Consider the following 7398-nt stretch of genomic DNA (forward strand, 5'->3'; position numbering starts at 1 on the left):
TGGCAGGCTGGGGCCTTAGGAGAGGCCAGAAGACCAAGGAGTGCTCAGGTTGGACCGGCCTCTTATGGGTGAGACCACCCTGCAGAGTTTAGGTCCGACAATTTCCCTAGGGCTAAAGTCTCCTATGAGAGCCAGTGGAGCCAAGAGATATGGCCATCCCTAGCTGTGCTCTGCTACAGACTCTCCCGCACCAAACCCTTTGGGCTCCACATCAGTTGGCTTGCTGCCCCTACAATTTCTGTAAGCAGCTCTCCTTGCCAATTTGAATGTTGGTGGTAGTCAAGGGATATCTTCCTTCCAGAATTCCAGGGGCCCATGGCAAGAGTGGGTTGCGCCCATTCCTCTAGAGTCATTGGAGACCAGGAACAAGTCCTGGTGTGCAGTAACCAAATGTAGGGTTCCCAGCTGCCTCATCCATCAGCCCAGTTTATGTGCCTTCTCTCTGAAGATCTGTTAAAATTGCACCAGTCCTCTCCATCCTTGCCCACCTGGCTACATCTACTCAGCTATCTTGCCTGATCCCTGGAAGATCTCTTTCTCTAGATATCACTTCTTTGTCAGATATGTGGTTTGCAAATATCGCCTTCCAGTCTGTAGTTGGTCTTTTCCTCCTTTAAACATGGGTTTTTCCAAAGGGAAAGTTTTTACTTTAATGAGGTTTAATGTATTGATTATTTTCAATTGAGAGTCATGCTTTTGGTGTTAAGTCTATCTTTTCCTAGCTTTAGGTGCGAAGATTTGCTCTTGCATTTTTTTTTCTAAAAGTTTTATAGATTTATGTTTTACATTCACATCTGTGGTTCATTGTGATTCTAATTTTAATCAGATGTCAGGTGTAAGTCAAGGCTCATTTTTTTATCCTTTATTTTAGGTTCACAGGTACATGTGCAGGCTTGTTATATAGGTAAAATGTGTGTCATGAGGGTTTGATGTACAGATTATTTGATTACCCAGGTAATAAGCATAATACTTCATGGGTAGTATTTTGACTCTTATTCTTGCCCCACCATCAACCATTAGTAGGGCCTTGTGTTGGTTGTTCCCTTCCTTTTGTTCATCTCTACTCAATGTTCAGCTCCTACTCATAAGTGATAATATTTAGTATTTGGTTTTCTGTCCCTGTGTTAGTTAGCTTAGGAAAATGGTCTCCAGCTCCATCCATATTGCTACAAAGGACAAGATCTTATTCTTTTTTATGGCTGTGTAGTATTCCATAGTGTATATGTACCACATTTTCTTTGTCCAATCCACTGTTGATGGGTACCTAGGTTGATTCTATTTGAAATTGTGAATAGTGCTGCAATGAACATATGTGTGCACGTGTCTTTATGGAAGAATGATTTATAATTATTTTATTATATATCCAATAGTGGATTGCTGGGTCAAGTGATAGATCTGTTTTAAGTTACTTGAGAAATCACTAATCTGCTTTACACAATGGCTGAACTAATTTACATTCCCATCAGTAATGTATAATTGCTCCCTTGTCTCTGCAACCTTGCTAACATCTGTTACTTTTTGACTTTTTAGTAATAGCCATTCTTACTGGGGTAAGATGGTATCTCACAGTGGTTTCAATTTGCATTTTTCTAATGATTAGTGTATTTTTCACACAACTGATAAAGATATATCTAAGACTGGGAAGAAAAAGAGGTTTAATTGGACTTATAGCTCCCCATGGTTGGGGAGGCCTCCGAATCATGGTGGGAGGCAAAAGGCACTTCTTACATGGTGGTGGCAAGAGAAAATGAGGAAGAAGCAAAAGCAGAAACCCTGACAAACCCATCAGAGCTCATGAGACTCACTCACTATCACAAGAACAGCATGGGAAAGACCAGCCCTCATGAATGAATTACCTCCACATGCGTCCCTCTCACAACATGTGGAAATTCTGGGAGATACAATTCAAATTGAGATTTGGGTGGCAATACAGCAAAACTGTATCATTCTGCTCCTGGCCCCTCCAAATCTCATGTCCTCACATTTCAAAACCAATCATGCCTTCCCAACAGTCCCTCAAAGTTTTAACTCATTTCAACAGTAACCCAAACGTCCACAGTCCAAAGTTTCATCTAAGATAAGGCAAATCCCTTCTCCCTATGAGCCTGTAAAACCAAAAGCAAGCTAGTTACTTCCTAAATACAATGTGGGTATAGGTATTGGGTAAACACAGCCATTCTAAATATGAGAAATTGGCTAAAACAAAGGAGTTACAGGGTCCATTCAGGTCCAAAATCCAGTGGAGCAGTAAAATTTTAAAGCTCAAAAATGATCTCCTTCGACTCCAGGTCTCACATCCAGATCACACTGATGTAAGAGGTGGGTCCCCATGGTATTGGGCAGCTCCACCCCTGTGGCTTTGCAGGGTACAGCCTCCCACCCAGATGCTTTCACAGGCTAGGATTGAGTGTCTGCAGCTTTTCCAGGCATACGGTGCAAGCATCAGTGGATCTACCATTCTGGGATCTGGAGGATGGTGGCACTCTTCTCACAGTAGTGCCTCAGTGGGAACTCTGTTTGGGTGCTGTGATGGCACATTTTTCTTCCATACTACCCTAGCAGAGGTTCTCCATGAGGGCCCCACCTCTGCAGCAAACTTTTGCCTGGGCATCCAGGCATTTTCATTCATATTCTGAAATCTAAGCAGAGGTCCCAAACCTCAATTCTTGACTTCTGTCCACCTGTGCACTCAGCACCATGTGGAAGTTGCCAAGGCTTGGAGCTTCCACTCTCCAAAGTCACAGCCCTAGCTCTACCTTGACCCCTTTCAATCATGGCTTAAATGACTGGGACACAGGGCATTAAGTCCCTAGGCTGCACACAGAATGGGTACCCTGGGCCCAGCTGACAAAATCACTTTCTCCTCCTGGGCCTCTGGGCCTGTGATGGGAGGGGCTGCTGTGAATGTCTCTGACATGGCCTAGAAACATTTTCCCCACGGTCTTGGGGATTAACATTAGGCTCCTTGCTACTTACGCAAATTTATGCAGCTGGCTTGAATTTCTCCTCAAAAAATGGGTTTTTCTTTCCTACTGCATCGTCAGGCTGCAAATTTTCTGAACTTTTATTCTCTGTTTCCCTTTTAAAACAGAATGCTTTTAACAGCACTCAAGCCACCTTTTGAATACTTGGCTGCTTAGAAACTTCTTCTGCCGGATAGTCTAAGGTATCTCTCTCAAGTTCAAAGTTCCACACATCTCTAGGGCAGGGGCAAAATGCCATTAGTCTCTTTGCTAAAAACATAGGAAGAGTCACCTTTGCTCCAGCTCCCAACAAGTTCCTCATTTCCATCTGAGACCACCTCAGCCTGGACCTCATTGTCCATATTGCTATCACGCTTTTGGTCAAAGCCATTCAACAGGTCTCTAGGAAGCTTCAAATTTTCTTGCATTTTCCTGTATTCTTCTGAAAAGTTGAGATTTGGGGTGAGGACTGAGTCTTCTTTGGAAAAGTGTTGTTCATATCCTTTGTCCATTTAAAATTTTTTTTTTCTTGTAAATTTCAGTTCTTTCTAGATGCTGGATATTAGACCTTTGTCAGATGCATAGTTTGCAAAACTTTTCTCCTATTCCATAGGTTGTCTGTTTATTCTTTTGATAGTTTCCTTTGCTGAGCAGTTCTTTAGTTTTATCAGATCCCATTTGTCAATTTTTGCTTTTGTTGCAATTGCTTTTGATGTCCTTGTCATGAAATATTTGCCAGGTCTTATGTCCACGATGGTATTTCCTAGGTTTTCGTCTAGGGTTTTGCTAGTTTTAGGTTACACATTTCAGTATTTAGTCTGCCTTAAATTGATTTTTGTATATGGTGTCCGCAAGGGGTCCAGTTTCAATCCTGTGCATATGGCAAGCTAGTTATCCCAGCACCATTTATTGGATAGGGAGGACTTTCCCTATGTCTTGTTTTTTGTTGTTGTTGTTGATGATTTTGTCAAAGATCAGATGGTTGTAAGTGTGTGGCTTTATTTCTGACCTCGTGACTCCAGATGCCCAGGTCTTCAAAACCATTTATTGAAAAGACAATCTGTATTAGTGTCCTGAGATTTCTATAACAAAATACCATAGAAAGGATGGGTGGCCTAAACAACAGGCATTTATTTCTCAAAGTGCTGGAGACTGAAAATCCAAGACCAAAGTGCTGATAAATTTAGTTTCTGGTGAGGGCTTTCTTTCTGGCTTCCAGACAACCACCTTCTCACTGTGTCCTTCCATGGCAGGAACAGCGAAATCTCACTTCTCTTTCTCTTTTTACAAAGCCACTAAGTCCATCATAAGGACCCCACCCTCATGATCTCATCTAACCCTAATTTCCTCCCCAAGGCCCATCTCCTAATACAGCTGCATTGGGGGTTAGGGATTTGACATATGAATTTTTTTTTTTTTAATTTTTTGAGTCAAAGTCTCACTTTGTTGCCCAGGCTGGAGTGCAGTGGCACGATCTCAGCTCACTGCAACCTCTGCCTCCTGGGTTTAAGCAATTCTTGTGCCTCAGTCTCCCAAATAGCTAGGATTACAGGTGCCTGCCACCATGCCCAGCTGATTTTTGTGTTTTAGTAGACACGGGGTTTCACCATGTTGGCCAGGCTGGTCTCAAACTCCTGACCTCAGGTGATTCACCCACCTTGGCCTCCCAAAGTGCTGGGATTTCAGGTGTGAGCCCCTGCGCCTGGCCAACATATTAATTTTTGAATGGGACACAATTCAGTCTATGGCACTATTGTAAATATGTTGAACTGGTTTTGCACATTTGTCAAAAATCAGTTGGCCATATTTATGTGTGACCGTTTCTGGGTTTTCTGTTTTACTAATCTTTTTATTTATCCTTCTGATAACACCGTGTGGCTACAGAGTAGCTCTTAATATCTGTAGAGTGAGTCTTCCCACTTTATTATTATTTTTTTGAAAGATTGTTTTAGTTTGTGCCTTTCCACAGAAACTTTTGAATGAGTTTATCTATGTGTACAGAAACCTTGGTGGGATTTTGGTAGGAATTGCATTAAACTGAGAGCTCAAAGTGGGGAGAACTGACACCTTTTCTGCCTGAATCTTCCATGTAATAAACACTGTATGCTTCTTCAATTTTCAATTATTTATGTTTCTTTTATTTCTTTCTCAACATTTTATAATTTTCATCAGAGAGATTCTATACTAACCTATACTGTGTCGTTTAAATTTATTCCTAATTATAACTTTCTTTGTGGTATTTCTAATTGGTACCATATTTTAACTTTTACTTTCCACATATTAATTGTTAGTATATAAAAATATGTTTGAATTTTTTGTACTGATCTTGTAGTTTGAGACCTTTCTGAACTCACTAATTACCTGAAGAAGAAAGTTTGTTTGTTATTAGTTTGTTCATTTTTCAGATTCCTGGAGATTTTCTATTTAGACAGTCATATCAGCTTAAATAAGAATAGTTTTATATCTTTTTTTATCTGAACACATTTTGTTTCTTTTTCTTGCCTTATTGCAATTGCTAGAAATTCTATTACGTTAAATGAAACTGGTGAAAGAATATGTTCTTGAATAGTTTTCAACCTTAGGGCAAAATATTTCCCCACTATGTGTGATATTAGATACAGGGATTTTTTTGTAGGTGTTATTTTTCACATTATGGAACTTTCTTCTATATCTAGTTTACTGAGAGCTTTATTTTGTTTTGATTTTGTATTATGAATAATCGTTGGATTTTGTCAAATGCTTTTTCTGCCTCTATAGATGTGACTGTAGGATTTTTCTTCTTTTGCCTATTTATATTATGGATTGTATGATTGATTTTCAAATGTAAAAGCAGTCTCACATACCTAGAATCAATCCCACTTGTACATATTTTATAATTCTTATTATAGCTTGCTAGATTATATTTGCTGATACTTTTTGAAGAAGTTTGAATCTAAGTTCATAAGACGTATTAGTTTGTAGCTTTCTTTTTCTTTTCTCTTTGTATTGGATAATTTTGGTATCAGGGCAAAATTAATCTCAAAAAATGAGTTGAAAATGTCCTCTTCTCTCCTATTTCCTGGAAGAATTTGTGTAGCATTGGTGTTATTTTTTTCTTAATTGAATTCCTTCAGTGATTATAAAACTATTAAAGTTTTCTCTGTCATTATAGTTAGATTCTGGCAGGTTGTAGTTTTCAAGCAACTAGTCTATTTCCTCTGTCTGTCTGTCTCTCTCTCTGTAAAAAATATAAATATATTTACTTGTGGCTTATCCTTTTATCATTATGTAATGCTTTCTTTGTCTCGATTATTTCTTTCTTCTGACTTCTACTTTATTCATTTTCTGGATTAATGTATGCATGGTACATCTTTTCCCTTTACTTTTACCTTCACCATCCTATGCCATTGAGTTTCAGGTGAATTTCTTATAAACAGTAGATATTTAGGTTTCTTATTCTGTTCAATCTATTATTATCTATCTCTAGAAGAGTGTAGTTAAATCATTTATATTTAAAGTAATTATTGATATACTGAGGTTTAACTCTGACAATTTATCATTTGTTTTCTGTGTGTTTCCTCTGATTCTTTTTCTCCATTTCTCTCTCTCTTTTATTTTGTTAACTTACTCATTTAACAACAACCACAAAAAACAGTTTATAGGAGTCTATCTTGATTCATTTATAGTGTTTTTGCATACATTGAATTGTATAATTTTTCTTCTTGGTTACTCTAGGTATTACAATGTACATGCATAACCTATCATAGTCCATTGGTATTGACTTTATACCTTTCAATGAAGTGCAAAAATCTTACAAGTATTTAGGCATCTTAACCAACCCTACATTTTAAAAGAAGTTTAAACATTTCCTCCGTATGCATCGAACTCTACATTGGTGTTCTGCAAGCATGGAGAATGGCATGCTTTCCCAATTCCAGCTTTGGAGATATCAGTCAGTTATGGTCAGTCCCAAGCTAGATATGTTCAAAGTGCTGCTCTGACAGCTGTGCTGTGTTTCAAGTATGAGACATTCAACATCCATGGATTCCACTGACACTGAAAGCCAGTCTAGATTTCCACCCAAAGCCACTGCCCTAGAATGTTGAAAGAAAACATTTTGCCTGGGAAAATTCAAACCATTTCTCAGGCACATATTTGATTGTTCAGTGTCAACACTCAAGGACCTAAGTGCTACATAATCTTTATTACTTTATAATTATATTTCAATTTCTAAAGTGTTCCTCTTGTTTGTTTTCTGGGAATCTTTCTTGAAACTTGACAAGTAATTAGTTGATCAGCTTACCTTTCAGCATCAAGTGGTATTTTATCTTAATCTAAGATGTCTTTAATAAAAAGGTATCAGTGATGTGATAATTCAATTCAGAAGCCTCCAGAGATTTCCTTATGTTATATTTGTCATACAAAAGGAGAGATCTACTCAAGTGGAATGTGAATC

Source organism: Papio anubis, chromosome 14 (genome assembly GCF_008728515.1).
Source record: "Papio anubis isolate 15944 chromosome 14, Panubis1.0, whole genome shotgun sequence".
Taxonomy (NCBI): Eukaryota; Metazoa; Chordata; class Mammalia; order Primates; family Cercopithecidae; genus Papio; species Papio anubis.